The sequence below is a fragment of the Malaya genurostris genome, chromosome 1, assembly GCF_030247185.1.
Source record: "Malaya genurostris strain Urasoe2022 chromosome 1, Malgen_1.1, whole genome shotgun sequence".
Taxonomy (NCBI): Eukaryota; Metazoa; Arthropoda; class Insecta; order Diptera; family Culicidae; genus Malaya; species Malaya genurostris.
The window spans coordinates 92,346,259-92,362,521 of record NC_080570.1 but is presented as its reverse complement, the minus strand read 5'-3'; the positions used below and the strand labels follow the sequence as shown (position 1 = coordinate 92,362,521).

At 33.2% G+C, this 16,263-nt stretch overlaps 1 non-coding gene across 1 annotated transcript; it reads right to left on the bottom strand.

Annotated features, from left to right (window-relative positions):
- Nucleotides 1-2,148: 2,148 nt before the first annotated feature.
- On the bottom strand, nucleotides 2,149-2,287 carry LOC131426786 (U4 spliceosomal RNA). The gene has a single exon (XR_009229202.1). It is a non-coding gene; the product is annotated as a U4 spliceosomal RNA (small nuclear RNA).
- Between the last annotated feature and the right edge of the window lie 13,976 nt (nucleotides 2,288-16,263).

Sequence of the window (16,263 nt, the reverse complement as noted above, 5' to 3'; positions counted from 1 at the left end):
GGGAAAAAGTTCTTCCACTTTTCTTTTTCGATGGAATGAATCTCCGTACTGGGACATAGTTTTGCGAATATAAGGATCGATGACGCTTGCGTGTGAATCATGCACACGCACTTCTATAACACTATCTTCCATATACACTGGTATGTTGTACTTGAGGTTTTCATGCTCCAGATAGTGTGCATTGCACAGTGGTCCAGGAAGCAAAATTAGCAGGAAACAATTGTTTACGCTTTTATTATTGGGCTTAGAGATTTGAAGTCTTCGGCACATTAGTTGCAATTAATAAACTGCGTTTTTCGGCCATAGTGGTTTTAGGATGGTCCTAAAGCAAACTATGAATTAAAAAATTATTTCAAAATCTGGATGAGATAGAACAATGCATCCTTCCACAATAATTTAGAATAATCAATTTAAGGCAACTTTGTCGAAGATATTGGTTGTGTATCTTTAACCGTTTTTACATTAGAACGGTTTACATATCCTAAGTTTGGGTGGTTCTTAAAAAAACAGTTTTTATTCAATAACTTTTTCATTTGAATTTTCTCAATAAAGTAATGTTCTAAGAAATTCAGGAGCCTAGAAAGGCGCAACTTTTGGTGGAAGAAGATTTTTTTCATACCACCTGGTTCAATAGTTATGATAGATTTTAACAAAAAATACGCCTTTTTTAAATAACGGTTTCCAAAAATGGCGCAACCCGAAAAAAAAAATTTCGATTGCATGTGATAGCTTATACATTTTTATATAATATGAGAAAAATTTGGAAAACAGTTATTTTTCTATCTCATTTAAATCAAAATTCCGTGCAAGTATTTTTGTACTTTATCATATAACATCTAGCTTAGTAATATACTAAGGAGTGTTAGAAAAAGGATATTTCATGACAAATATTTACAATCTATTCTTTGAACATTTGTCGTACGTATAATAAGATGTAACTTTTAAACTTTTTATCTTTCTCATAAAGAAAAGTTTTACAATCACTGTGAAAACTGATTTTTGAACAGAGGTCCATAGAGCCGAATATCATATTCCAATCAAAAGTGTTTGTGTTTGTCACACTCAGTTTCAATGGGGATCTCAGAGAAATCTCCTAAATTTCATTTCATTTATATGCAATTACGTGGTGAAAAGCGCCAACAAATCAATTTCCAAGTGTTTCTTATAAGTGGCCATGGGAAGGAAGGGGATTTTCCAAAACTACTTAGTAAAATTAATTTGAACAATATGTATAATCATATTACAATATTAGATGCCGTGTATTTTCTGAAAGGAAAACTTTGTTAGTATTTTTGTTTGTTTTGTTTTTCAGAGAAATGATGGGATCGGAAGTCATTAGAAGCCTTAAGAACAGATCTTCTAAATTGACCTGCCTGTTGAATTTTTTGTATTATTTTCCCTAAATCTTCGAATGCATTTGTTTCTCGTTTCTGCTGCTTCTTCTGAGAACATTCCAATTGGAAGAATTGCATATTGTACAATAGCGACTCCATGCACAAGTAATTTGTGTACAGTTGGTGACAAAGCGTACCAACCATACAACTTGTTGTATAGTTCCGAAAGACACCACATCGATCTCCATTTTGCTGTTAATTAGACACGAAAGTTAAATAAAAACTGTATTCACTGAAAGTGAATAAAAACTGTTTTTTTAAGAACCACCCAAACTTAGGATATGTAAACCGTTCTAATGTAAAAACGGTTAAAGATACACAACCAATATCTTCGACAAAGTTGCCTTAAATTGATTATTCTAAATTGTTGTGGAAGAATGCATTGTTCTATCTCATCCAGATTTTGAAATAATTTTTTAATTCATAGTTTGCTTTAGGACCAGTCTAAAACAACTATGGCCGAAAAACGCAGTTTATTAATTGCAACTAATGTGCCGAAGACTTCAAATTTCTAAGCCCAATAATAAAAGCGTAAACAATTGTTTCCTGCTAATTTTGCTTCCTGGACCACTGTGCATTGTTATTGTCTTTAGCGAATTAAATTGCATCCAACTCTTTTGTTCGTTTGCTTCACTCATTTTGAGATCGATCTATTGTTCACTACACAATACTGTACTTGGTTTCTTCCGTCCCGAACGTAAGCGCTTTTGTTTTATCGACTGACTTGAATGAGATGTGAAAGCGGACTGTAAAACATGTTGTTACTAGATGTCGTAAATACTTCTGCGATTTCGACAAGGGTTACGGGAAGAGGATATTTGCTAGTTTTCAACTAGCAATAATCGCACCGCGGTTGTACCTCATTGGTTACGATATCGCCACTGCGCAAAGCTAGAAGGATATTTGCTAGTACACATTTCAGTTATGGTATCATTCGCGTGTGACATAGTATGTTTCATGCTAAATAGGCTTATTTATTGAAACTGAATTCACAGGTACAAAGAAAGGGGTGGTTCGAACATTATCAAAGCTACAACAATGTTATGTTTTTCTCCATAGAAATGGAATGGAATTACTGTAAAATCGATTTTCGTACGGATCCTTGGAGACCCATAGTGTTATATACCATTCGACTCAACTCGATGAGATTGGAAAATATCTGTGTGTGCATGTGCACTTTTCAATGAATTTTTTTTTTATTTGAAAGTTGCTATTGGGCCATTGATCAAGTTCAAATATCAAATGGCTGTGACTTCTGGTTCCGAAGATATGATGGTATAAGTGATATAACAGACAAAACGCGTCGATTTTGCCGCTCAATTTTCTTGTTTTAGGGCTGCTGTTGAGCCATTGATCATGTTCGAAGATCCAAAAGCTGGGTCTCCCAATTCCGGAGATATTGTGGTATAAGTGAGATTACCACCAAAACGTGTTGTTTTTTACCGCTCTATTTTCTCAGAGATGGTTGAACCGATTTTAACAAATTTTGGCTCGTCCAACAGCTACTATTGGGTCATTTATCAAGTTCGAAGATCAAACAGCTGTGGCTTCTGGTCCCGGAAATATAATGGTATAAGTGACGTAACCTAAAAAACGCGTTGTTTATAAGTGCTCAATTTTCTTAGAGATGGCTGAACTGATTTCAACAAATTTAGGTTTGTTTGAAAGCTGAAAGCTGGCGGTTCAATACATACGGCGCTGGTCTTACAAGCCAGTTCCCATATGTTCGAGCCCCGACCTGGAAGGATTCATAGTGTCAAACTTGAAAAGGTTTCTTCAATGAAAGAAGTTTTGTTCGAATGCTAAGGTCTTTGCTGAAACGTACGCCTATTTCGAAGGCCTTCACAAATCTTTTTTTTTCAAAGAGCATCAAAATGTTGGAGAACCGATGGGGTCAAGTTTATCTCTCTGATAGGAGATTATAATCTCTTTGTAGAAAAAATCGACTTTTTCTTTGTTAGGCCCGGGTTCTTATTCAACGTATGTAGTATTAACAATTTTTTTTGTAGATTTACATTCTCGGTGGAGGAAAACTTCACATAATTTCTTGGGAATATTTTAATGGATCGAAATAGCACCGATTTGAGGAATTTACCCAATGATTGCAATTGTTGGGTACGTTTTGTCATATTTTAACTACACAAAAACTTAAATTCTGGAACAGGAATTAAAGTTCTAACTTCGGAGACAGGTTTAAAATTCATTTTCGGAAAGCAGATAAAGAATTCTGTTAATGAAATCATGTAGTTCAAAAACAGAACTCACTTTTCGAATTTAATTCTATATGAACTCCGAACCTAAATTTAAAAATTGACCTCTGAACCAGAATTCAATTCCTGAATTCAGTTCCGAAATCTAGTTCCAGAGTCCAAGCTCAGAATTTAGTTCCAGCATGCAAGCTTTGGATTCTGCACCTGCATTCTGGAAATGCATTCTGAAAATGAATTCAGAAATTAAATTCTGGTTCAGAGGTCAATTTTAAAATTTAGATTAGGAGTTCAGATCTAAAATTTAGATGCAGAAGACTTAGAATAGAGTTCACGAATATCAATTTCCAAATCTGAACCTGTATTCTGGAAATAAATTTGAAATTAAGTTCAGAATTCAGATAATCTAGAATTCAGATAATCTAGAATTCAGTTTTAGAATACAGTTCCAGAATCCAATAGAAAGCCAGTGTTCAAATCCTGATCCAGTATTCAGAAGCTTAAAGCAATAACGATTGTCGGTAAAGACAAGTAAACGTGATGAGTTTTCTTCATTGGTTCCAAAATTTCTAGAAACCTTAATTTTTGAGTTACTACTTCTTTTCTCACATAGTTCAAAATTTAATCATAAATTGCTGATCATATTCCTGATGCATTGGAGAGAGAATTATTTTGTTGCGATTAGTACAACTCAAGATATTCACGATCAAGTTCTACCCTATCTTCCACAGGAGGAAATTTGAAAGAGCGCTCCATAGTAAAATAAGACGAATTCATGTCAAAATAACTACGGGTTTTTATACGATTTTTGCATTCAGCCGTTCATATTTCCTATTATGATATTTTTTATGTACTGTGATGGCATAAAAACGGTTATTTTTTGTCTGGACTCATATGGACCTTTGGAAACAGATGAATGAGATTTGCGAGCCGTTGTTGTCAACCGTTTCAAAGGTAATCCAGATGAAACTACCACCAGGTTCTGTCTACAGCAAAAGTTGTTGCTTCATACAAAAGTACATACACATTTCAAAACAAGATTTATATGCACGTTAATGGCGTCAGCGAATGACCAAGTAGCGCTGTCATCTCCAAGTCATGATGATGACCACACAGAAAACATGATTTTTATGCAAAGTAATGATACCATAAACCTAACACAAACTTTTTTTCTGTTACTGGAAGTCCCACGTGCAAGTTATGAGTGAAACTGGTTAACTACTCTTTGTCGTTCGCTTCTAGTGGTTCTCTCGCACTCACGAGAAGCTACACGAAGAGAAAAAAATTGTAGAAATAACTAAATAAATACCTAAATAAATACCTAAATAAATACCTAAATAAATACCTAAATAAATACCTAAATAAATAAACCCCAAATATTGAACTAAAGTTGGATTTAACACAACGATTTTTTATTGAAATAATGCCACAATGAAATCTGGTTTGATATAGCAAATATTGCTGCTTGAAACTACAAAACATGATAGTTAATGTTTGTCAGTTGATTAGTTTCAATCAATATTTTGATAAAAATGACAAATATTTTAATTGTGCGTTCCTGTTAATTTTTCGACAAACAATTTCACAGTAAATTCAATTCGAACGAATCTAGTTGAAGGCAATAATTGTATCGCTTTAAATTGAGAAACTATTTAGTTGTAATGGACATAAATTTATCTATTTCAACTAACGCTTTTGTTTATTATAATCATACATTTTTGACTTTCAGAATAAAATTATTTCTCTCAAACTAATTTGCAAGGTTATTTCAGATATTACTTTTATTTCAATTCATATTCATTTTAAAGTTTTTTAAAATCAAGCTTTCAATTGATATTGTCAATTTTCATTTGCAATTCAAGACATTTTGTCGTGAGTCGATAAAATTATTCACATACCATAATCAATCCCTGGTATTTTAATTAGTATCCAATACCCGCCGACGAACGACCATAAATGATTAAGACCGGGGTGAAATAAAATAACATTATTAATAATAATTAGTATAACTTGTGACCTTCCTTACATGACACTTCTTTATCATTTCATTAAGTCCATTGGAGTTCCAATTTAAATTTATTTTATGTTAGACTCCTTTCTCTTCCATGAGTTCAACCAATAACCAGCTATCTTAAATTGAATAAAAGTGATGAACTGATACAAACAAACCTTAAATAGTTATAAGATCATGTACAAAATAAATGTGTTTTATTTGATGTAATTTATAATAGCAAATCGCTTGAATAAAACAGTGTTTAGATTAAGTACTATGTACTGTTAATGCCACGGCGAAGAAAAACTTATGTACCTATGGAATAAACGTATTTATGAGAAAGAATTAGTACTCAAGGATTTGGTGCTTCATCAGTCCAGTCAAGATCTCTGCATTTATTTAACAAATTTTACTTATAAAGCGTGCACAAACTTTATCCGCAGGAAAAAAATTCTCTGATTTATTCGTGCTCTGGTTTATAAGAAATAAAACTAATACGGCTCTTTAAACTTTAAACAGTAAACTCAGCTGTATCATTGAACAAATAAGATTCTAAATAACTTTAGCAAATAGCAGGATCAAATCTACATAAACATTGTCGATAATATCAACTCAACTTTGGTTGACGTGTAATAAATAGTTAGTTTATTTCCACAATAAAGTCTGTCGGAACGATTTTTTTTTTCATTTGACACGACCAACATTTTGATTCTTATCAAACAGTGAACATTGTTGATTAGTTCAAAACAATAACATTCTCGTTAGAAATCATCATAAATCAAAATTAAAAATCTACTAACAGTTTTGTTATTTTAAACATGCTTCATTTCTCTCCGTGTATGAATACTGTTTGTCAACGGCAAAAAATTCTAGAAGCAAGATATTTTCACACGAAGTTGAAGCCGGTTCTAATTGATTGATGACAACCATTCTATTTCTGTACGATAGGTCGGTACCTATAGCAATCCAATTTAGAACAGAATGAAGAAGAGTAAGAACTCAGTTGATTTATCGTATCAGAATAAAACGATTTCACTATGCTTGGAGCATTGGAATATTTATGGAATGGTTGATATTTTATTATACGTTGTCGAAGACTATGTGTGTGTATGTGCGTATGTGTGTATGTAACGTTTTTTTGCACTAACTTTTCTCGGAGATGGCTGAACCGATTTTCACAAACTTAGATTCAAATGAAAGGTCTTGTGGTCCCATGCAAAATTCCTGAATATCATTTGGATCCGACTTCCGGTTCCGGAATTATGGGGTAAAATGTGCAAAAAATTGTGAAAATAAATGCACTAACTTTTCTCAGAGATGGCTGAACCGATTTTTACAAACTTAGATTCAAATGAAAGGCCTTGAGGTGCCATACAAAATTCCTGAATATTATTTGGATCCGACTTCCGGTTCGGGAGTTATGGGGTAAAATGTGCAAAAAAAAGAAAATATGTGTTCTAACTTTTCTCATAGATGGCGCGACCGATTTTCACAAAGTTAGGTTCAAATTGATTATCAATTTAGTTAAGTGATAAATTTTGGCCATTTCAAAAAAGGTGTTCGATTACCGGCACCCCAAGAACTTTTGCTAAAAATGGAAAAATATAAGTAAAGACTGCAATTATTCAAATAAAAACGGAATTTATTCTTTTCGGAGGCGTTTTGGACCAAAGTCTTCATTGTCTAATGGAGACTTCGCCTTGGCTCTCGTGGCCAATGATTTGGATGGTTGTGTCTTTGGTGTTGATTTGGCCGGTCTTCCACCGGCTTCGCGAATACGTTACTGCAGTCGAATTTATTGGCTTCTTATCCACTAAGCATCGTTTAATGGCATTAATCAGTGCAATAAAGTTCATTGTCTTTGACTTTGACGATTTGTTTGTAGTCGCCATGACCAACGTATATATATATATATATATATATATATATATATATATATATATATATATATATATATATATATATATATATATATATATATATATATATATATATATATATATATATATATATATATATATATATATATATATATATATATATATATATATATATATATATATATATATATATATATATATATATATATATATATATATATATATATATATATATATATATATATATATATATATATATACCCGCTGGAGAGTAAAATATGAATACTAGATTGTTAGTAATATCGTTTGTCTGACAACTAGCAGTTTTGCGAGCCTACTTGATCTACGTGCTCACTAGCGTTCGAACTCCATGCTACATTGAGTATGGGCGCCAAATGAAGCATATATGTTTCCAAGGTTGTTTTTCAGTATATAAATTATGTTCAATACCGTACAGTTCAGTTATATAAGTCCTCTATGGACACACGAAAACAATATACAGAATTTATATATATATATATATATATATATATATATATATATATATATATATATATATATATATATATATATATATATATATATATATATATATATATATATATATATATATATATATATATATATATATATAAATATATATATGTATTTATATATATATATATATATATATATATATATATATATATATATATATATATATATATATATATATATATATATAATATATATATATATATATATATATATATATATATATATATATATATATATATAAATATTATTCTTTAATGATTCCTAGTTTTCTGAAAAATATTAAAAAATATTAATCTTTTATTTCCAGAGTTGATACATGGATGCGATTCTTACAGTCGCATTGTGTCATTCAGAGACATCATTGAGCTGTTCAAGTGGCAAAGTTGAATTATCATCGTTATTTAAAACTTTAATAGAAACTCACGTTTAATTTACAAATTATTTAATAGAAACTCACGCTGAATCGACAATAACTCAACTTGCGTTGGCCTGTTTGTAGAATTTCTAAATAATTTGTCTTTATTCATCAGAACGAAATTACTTTCACTAAGACGAAATATTTACACCACTGATACGTATTTTGATCTACTTTTAGCAGTATTCATTAGTTCATGCCATCAACATTATTAGACGGACATAAATGTTACGATTTCGTTAATTTTTATTACGGCAATGACCTCAATTAAATTGACACTTATGGACTTTAATAAAACGTTATCGATATAAATAGTTTAGATGAACGTAGAATAAATTCGACGTATAGCAGAAAACAACAATAACATTTCACTGAACTTCTCCGCATTCCATTTGATAAATATGTGAAATGATATCAACTGTAACAATTCGTTGTTAGTGAAAACTAAAGATTGAGGAATGCATATTGGCCTGTGTTGAAAAAATACAATAAAGATATACTTTTGAATGGAAAGTTAAACTGATTTCGTATTATCGATAGAATAGAAGTATTCGATACTCTGCACGTTGAGCAAATCTTCCAATGACTTCATCAATAAAATCGCTTCAACGTTGCAACTGAGACAGCAATGTGTTTTCAACTGCCATAAGCATAAGCCACTGAAGCCTTTCCTGGAGGTGTGCATATAAGTTCTCACAAAGCCAAACGAGACTAAGAGAACAACAAATCTCAGATCTGAACTGAGTGATTCCTTCTCTTCTTAAATCTGTGCAGTAACTTATGTGCACAGAAAAGACACTAACACAGTGAAAAGAGATACTTGAAATTTTAAGTTGGATGTATACGAGTGCATACGGCAAACTGCTCGAGTTCAGAGAGTCACATATTGACCAGGGTAATGCGATATGAAAAGATTGTTTTACTGTCATTGACCAGCAAGGGCAAGAGAATGAATAAAATCGTTCATTATTTTATGTTCGTTATGATTCAACCTGTTTTCCTCGAATAGAGATTAATTTAATGCGGATGAGAATGTAGTTCATTCCTCCAATTGAGCCGTTGTGCAGTGCACGAGGTGCATATGACGAGACCCCACTGTTTGGAAATCAGTCATTTGCTACTAATCCATTGGTTATTCCTACAATTCTTATGACTAATTGCCAATATGTAAGAGTGCTTGAGATTTATTAGATTAACTCGATCAGAATTGATAAATGTAATAAATTTGGATTAAAATACGAATAACTTAGGTCCATTGATAGTTCTGCAGTCTAAATATCGTTTAAATTTAATTTGAATCCAGATATGAATTTTGGAAGGGACGAAGTTCTTCAGGACAGCTAGTCCTATATGAAATGTCCAGTTGTTGAACTTGTTCTGAGCATGACTTTTCATTTGGATTCGAGTTTGTAAAATGTGTGTTATTATCAAAATGTCCTGAACCACACAACCCCTCTTTACTTTTTTTTAAAGTGTCCAACTAATTATAATAAGTTTAACAAGAAATAGATAAATAAAAATTACACATTTCAGCTAGAGCAGTTAGAAGACTGTATTTTCAAGTACACTTTTTTTAGTCACCATTTAATTCTACTATTTCACTGTCACCTCATCACTCTTTTACTAAGTATAACAAACGTTACAGTACAGAGACGTATTTCGATTATGTATAAAGATTTTCTAACCCAAGTAGCAAACATTGTTCTAGCATTGTATTTCTTCCCTCTTCTCGTAACGATTGTGTGATTGAAAAAGCGCAGTTTGCTTATATGATGTGCAACAAGTTTCTTGTTTGATATGTTTCATAGCAGTAATATTTGTTAAGTAGAAACCGAAAATTAAACTGCTCAAATGAACTTATTGTAGAATCAGTTAAATAAACCGATGTGGAACTTAATCCTTTTAGGTTTTTGATTTGGTTTCATAAGCAGTAATATGAATGATTTTCACATTTGTTACAAGAACTTGAAAATTTATTTGTCAAACATATATGACATGAATAACCGTTCTGTAGCTATTGTGAAACATGCCAATTTTCACAAGTTTTAATTGCTACTTGGGAAGTCTGTTGTAAACTTTACTACGCTGATGGTGATGATAAAAAATGATGATGTTATTTTTTATTCTTATAACAAAATTCATTAGCGTACAAGCTTTACGAGGCCGATTGAGTCATGTTTTTGTTAGATAAAAATAATCACCTTTTTCTAGGAGAGAAGAGCTTCCATTTCCATTTTCCTGTTTTTTGGAGGGAGAGGGGCTTCCATTTCCATCTAATGAGAATTGAGTGACACTTTGTCCGGGGCTCATCTTATCATTTATTGCTTTATAGTACCGCGACATATTTTTCTATGGCACCATCCATCACATACACAGGGATTTTGTATTTAACGTTGTCATACTCGACACTGTACATCTCGTTGTTAATCGAAGCGAATTCAATTGCATCTTGTTCACATTTGATCACATTTGATTCAAGTACACAAAGTTAACCCCGGGTTAGCGGTTCAATGCATAGGACGCTGGTCTTACAAGCCAGTTGTCGTATGTTCGAGCCCCGACCTGGAAGGATTTTTAGTGTCAGTAGGAGTCATAGTACTAGCCATGCAATGATTCTGTACACTAAGAATCGGCTGCGAAGTCTGTTCAAACAGAAATGCCAAATTCCACAAAAGGAATGTAATGCCAAGAGTATGTACACAAAGAAGCCTTGTTGAATAGAATTTCACTTACATGAAAGAAAATAAGTTTAGATTATTCTGTGAAAATTTCAGAATGATTCATTGACATTAGCGGTCGGGAAAGTATTTTTTCTGAAGGAAGAATTGCATAGCTGAAAACGCCGTCTTTCAACTTGTTCATTGAATATCTCGCATTCAAAAGCATGGATCAAAAATCTATCCTGAAAATGTCTAGATAATTTAATTTAGATGCGATTAGTGCATAAAAACATATGTCGCGATACAAATGAGGTGAACGTTATTTTTGTGAAAGTAAGTCGATTTCTATGGCGGCGCCATTTTTTCTGAGAGAGAAATAAAATCGGCTCAGAAAGGCTGCCAAACAAGCGGTAGCTTTATTGAATTTTATGCGATGTAGTCAAACTTGTAACCGAAAATATCAAAACTTTCTTGGCTACCCGGTTACATCGAGAGTCATTGTTTACATTTGCGATGTCACTCAATTTTCTCGAAGATGACTTAATCGATTTTCACAAACTTAGATTCAAATGATAGATCTTAAGGTGTATACAAAGCTCCTAAATTTAATTTGCACTTCCGACTTTTGGTTCCGGAATTACAAGGTGATATACACCGAAGAAATTAAAATAATGTAAGCAGCCTTTCTTTGAAGATCTTAGATTCAACTCAGAGGTCTTCAGGTACCATATATCCTGATTTTCATTCAGATTACACTTCTGGATCCAGGCCATACGATGAGTAGCGAATTCTTCAAATTAGCTAATATATTTCTAAATAAATAGTCTATGACTAAATAAATCTCATAGGACATTTAAGTTTTTTTTTGTTTGTGCAAAAACCACATATTTTTTTCTACTTCTTCGCGTTTCGCCTTCGGCTCATCAGTGCCTAAAACAGTTCAAATTAAACTGCGAATTCGTGCTTAACAGTTCAATTTAAACCGCTAAGCAGACGCATAGTTTGCACTCATTGTGCAACCCTTAAATAATATTGCACAGAGTCTACGTGGTCTCTAATTGTTTATTGACAAAAAATTAACTGCGAAATTTAGTCAACTCAGCTTAGCATTACCTAAGAAAAAATAGATTCGAAAAATTTCTGAAGTACAACTTTGCGAAAAATACACCAGGGGCTGAACGCAAAGAGATTTCCCATTAAATTGTTCATTCAATCTACTTTTCGAAGAAACCCCATTTTCTTTCCAATCGTTTGAGAATCATTGTATCTCATTGCCACTTGTATATATGTAATAACTTCAAACCCGGTGATCAACTTTTGAAGCTGAGAAATAAACAATATAATCTACTTCTAACACAAATGGTCTATTGTTGCCATCGTTGTATGGGATGTAGTCTCATCTTGTTGAACGACAAAATTTGTCTAAACCATTTTCAAATATTCTTAGTAACACTAAGCACCAATACTCAATTTTATCGATCACCTTTGATTGTCTCACCAGGTATGAGGATGAATGGCCCAACAGCAATAAAAAAAGTCTTAATGTATATAAGTTTAAGTTATAATATCGAGAATTCTGAACAAACTTATATGATGATGCACGAAAATCAAATAAATTTTCTACTAGGGAGAAAGTTCGAACACACGCTGCAATAGGTTCGTTGGCTCCAAACGATGTCCGATGCAATTTTCGTTGAAACATGCATGTTGATCATGAAGTTCGTTGTGAAGCGCGGAAGTCGATGAGGGACAGGATCTTTGGAGAGTCGATTTCGCCGTTGATAATCTTCGCCACAAACGCAGCTTGTTGAACGACATCGACATCGACATCGATCAGGGTACGGTGGTAGGTTCAAGGGAGATCTCTTTGCGCAAGCCGAAATAATCTCTTTTGAACACGCTCAATTTGCAAGTTTCAAATGAGTTTATATGGACTCCATACAAAACTGGCATTTTCCTGCAATGGCCATACTAACGAACAGTTTAACGCCTTCAAACAATCTGGATCTTTGAAATCTATGCCGATTTAAGCTATGAATCCGAGTTGTTTCGTTGTTTTAGATATCAAAGCACAACGATGCTAATTAAAGGTAAGTTTTGCATCCAATACAACACCAAGGTCGTTAACATGATCAACTCTAGTAAGTTTTTGTGCATCAATTTTGTAGTCGAAAATTGGTCGTCAAATGGTGAGATAACTAAGTCCTCACAAGTCCCTATCTCATGCCTCCCCGAGCGTCTATGATGACATTTGGTCAATAGAACGGCGTCGACTGGGTGCTATCGCCTTCTGCGTTAGTAGCAGAATGAGAGGGTGCGAAATGGCTTGTAGGTTGAAGCCCATCCTAAAGTGCAATGTTTATCATAGTATATTGTAACATATAATTCTGTCGTTTATTACATCATGTATTATTAGTATTATTTTTATTATGAGAAGAGCGTAACTTACACTGCGACATTAACTGTTATATTATATCATAGCATATTGTTTCATATATTATCGTCTTACACTATTTTAGGTTATTATGGTATTATACTGCATTGCATCATAGCATATTATATTATATAATTATATTATATTTTATGATATTATATTATATTGTATTCTACTATATTATGCTATATTGTATTATGTTGTATTATATTATATTATATTATATTATATTATATTATATTATAGGGTTTATTATGAGTAGTACTACGTACCTCTGCGCAAAATATAAATTTGTTTTCCTTATAAGTTATCATTATCATTATCAGTTATATTAAAGTAATCTTTTAACTAACTATCAAGGTCGTCACAAGGTGAGCTTGGTCCTCACTGGTTCCTGTTTCATGCCTACACGTGTGTCTGTGGTGACAATTGGTCGATGGAATGCGTTGAGGGCAGAATGAGAGCATGAGAAATGACATATAAATTCAAGTAATATAATATCATAGCATATCGCAACATATCATTTTATTCATTCTATTATTTATTATATGATTCATTGTACTATATTAGATTCGTTTTTTATTATTATTTTCATTATTATATTTACTGTTATTATTATTAATTTGTCATCAATAATAATAACATATATTATTTTTATAGATGTGGATATTATTATTGTTATTAGAAGAGAAATATTCTACTTCCTGCAGTATTGCGAAGATAGAAGAGCATAACTGACACTCTACACTAAATGTTATTTTTTATATTGTTTTATGATATATTATATTATATTGTATGACATTGTATTATATTATATTAAATTAAAATATATTATATTATATTATGTTATATTGTATTATTTTGTAATCTATTATATCTTTTCATGTTATATTAATTTCATTACACTATGTTTCATTGTATTTTTCAATATAAAACATTTTGCACGGGGTCGTAAAGGGTAGGGAGCATCAGGGCATCGGACGAATTGACGACTGGACGAGGGATTGTGGATAGCCAGCCCAAGTCACTTGAAGGAAACTTGTTTCCTTCTGAAGGTTTGAAATGAGTCTGACGCGCCCTTCTCAAACAAACCATCAGGCGGGTTCAAGCATGTATAGCGATATGCTTCATCCATGCACTGGATATTATGGTTGGAAGAGCATCTTTGATTCCCGCGGAATACGAGTAAGTGTCTCTACTTACGTATCCGCCCAACCCTTTTTGTTCGCTTTTCGGTAACAGCTATAGTAAGAAAGTGAATGGATGAGTCATATCGGGGCTACTGTAAGTCTACCCGCATCCACTGGCAAGTCCTTGAACTGATGGTGACTTCACTTTACATCACATCACATCACATCACATCAATTTTGTAGTCGAAAATTGATGGATGAAGTATTCGGTGAAATGTTATTACTTGACATTTGGCAATGCTGATCACAAGATGGTTTCGTCGACATCATGCGACAAATTCATCTTGAAGTTCTTGAAGATGGGCGCAGTCCTCATAATTACGAATTACTAAGTACAGGTTCGAATCATCGGCGTAGATCAGCTTGCATCCATAACCAAGCAGCAAAGCGGCATCGTTGAAAAACAGTGCAAACAGAAGGGGACCCATATTGCTGCCCTGTGGAACTCCTGATTTATTCGTAAAGAAGGATGAAACTGAGGTTCCCAACTGTACACGCAGAACTAACCACATAAATATGAACTCAACCATTCGAAGAACTTGTGTGAAGCACCAAGTCGCGTCAGCTTACGTAATAGAATTCGGTGGTCTATACGAGAGAGAACAACAGAGCCGACAACTATTTCGAATGAGGCAGCAGATAGGTTCGCAATGCCACGATAATTTCTTACGTCCTTTCGATCACCATTTTTGTAGATTGGGAACATAAATGACTGCTTTGATATCGTTGGAAATATACCATGATCGAACGATTTGTTGAAAACATAACATAATAGTTCGAGCAGAGCAGTTGCACAGCGAGTATAAACGACAGATGGAATTCCATCAAGCCCAGCCGAGTACAGGAACTAGTTTGGAAAGGTCTGCGAAAGTCTACGAGAGGGGACGGGGTGTTAAAAATTTTGGTCTACGTGAGACAATTTCTGATGTCTCCAGAAAGAAAAATTCGACAAAAAAATTATCTAACAAGACAATTTTTAGCAATGTGCAAAAAATCTGCATATACCACACTAAGTCCATCTATGCCTGTGTTGATGGTATTGGGTGTGTTAGTTATATGGCACATTTCTAAGTATAGAAGAGCTGATGAACCAAAAGTACGGTCTATTAGTGTGGTCTGTTCTAATGAAAATCTGTGTTCATGACCAATACAGTGTTCTGTCAGCGTTGTTTGCGGCCTGAGTGCTGTGATCTGGTTACCTGTATTAGTTGAATAATTTACACATATATGAGTGTAAACTTTGCGTCTGCTTAGCGGTTCAGGTTGCTTCAGAGTGAAAGCGTAACGCGAAGCGTCGAGGTAGCATGCGAGCTAGTTGCATTTGTTTAAAGCAAACATGTCAGAGTGTATGCGATGCGAAAACAGTAATAGTTCGGCTGAAAAGTTCGTATCGTTTAATAGAAACACACATTTTTTTGCCAAAATTCGTTTTTATTATTCAATATAATTGCCATCAGAGGCGATACAGCGATTATAGCGATCTTCCAACTTTTCGATACCATTTTTGTAGTACGATTTGTCCTTTGCCTCAAAATAGGCCTCAGTTTCAGCGA